We start from the raw sequence: 963 nt of genomic DNA on the forward strand, positions 1-963 counted from the left end.
GACATTACACATCCCGTCTAAGACCCCCCCCTTTCCAGGGGGGGTCCTCCTTTGCACACCCTAACCTGAGCCTCACTATCATCATAAAAAATGTTTTCTAAATTTTCAACTTATTACCATTCTAATATTTAAATATGCCAATTTTCCCGGATCCACCCATCGTATGTTTTTCTAAATATAAACAATGAAAACTTTCCTTTCCCTTTTTTCTAAAACTGTTCAATATCCCAAAAGTAAACCTTGATCTACACCCCCACCCCCCTAAAACCCCCTTTCTCATCCAAACTTTACATTCTGTCTTGCCCAATTTTTCAATATCCCTACCATACCTTTTTCCCGGGGATACCGTAAACTTATTCTTTAATTTTAAATCGCTTTTTCCCCTTTTCCTTTTTTTTAAAGGGAAATTTACATCTCTCTGCCAACCTTAGGGACTTTTTCCCCCATAATTTTTTGAAAAAATAAACCACCCAATACTATATCCCCTTTTTTTAACATTTCTGTCAAGATCCCATTTTAGTTTTCCTTCACCTGAACCCCCACCTCCCCCCCCCGATCCTGCCTTTTTTTCACCCTAAAAAAAAAACCCCTGGGCAGTGCATGAAATTACCGCCCCCCTTCTTCGGGTAAAAAGTTCAAAAATTCTCCCAAACTACCCAATACCCCATCTCCCCCTCTACTAACTCCCTGGGTTTTTGTTGACAGATCCATTATTCCTTAGGCTTTCTTAATTGTTTATCTCATCCAAATTTTTTTTGATTTTCATCAAAATTTTGAATGCCCCCCCACCTATCATCTGCCCCCTGTTACACTTCTACCACCCCCCTTCAACTTTCTTTACCTCCATATCCTGCCTTTTTATAAACTTTGTTTTGTAAAAAACCCCTTAAGCCCCTTTTTTTCCATCAACCTTTATTTCCCATCATTCCACCAATCATGCCCTTTTTTCCCCCTGCATCCACC

Source organism: Cherax quadricarinatus, chromosome 4 (assembly GCF_038502225.1).
Source record: "Cherax quadricarinatus isolate ZL_2023a chromosome 4, ASM3850222v1, whole genome shotgun sequence".
Classification (NCBI taxonomy): domain Eukaryota; kingdom Metazoa; phylum Arthropoda; class Malacostraca; order Decapoda; family Parastacidae; genus Cherax; species Cherax quadricarinatus.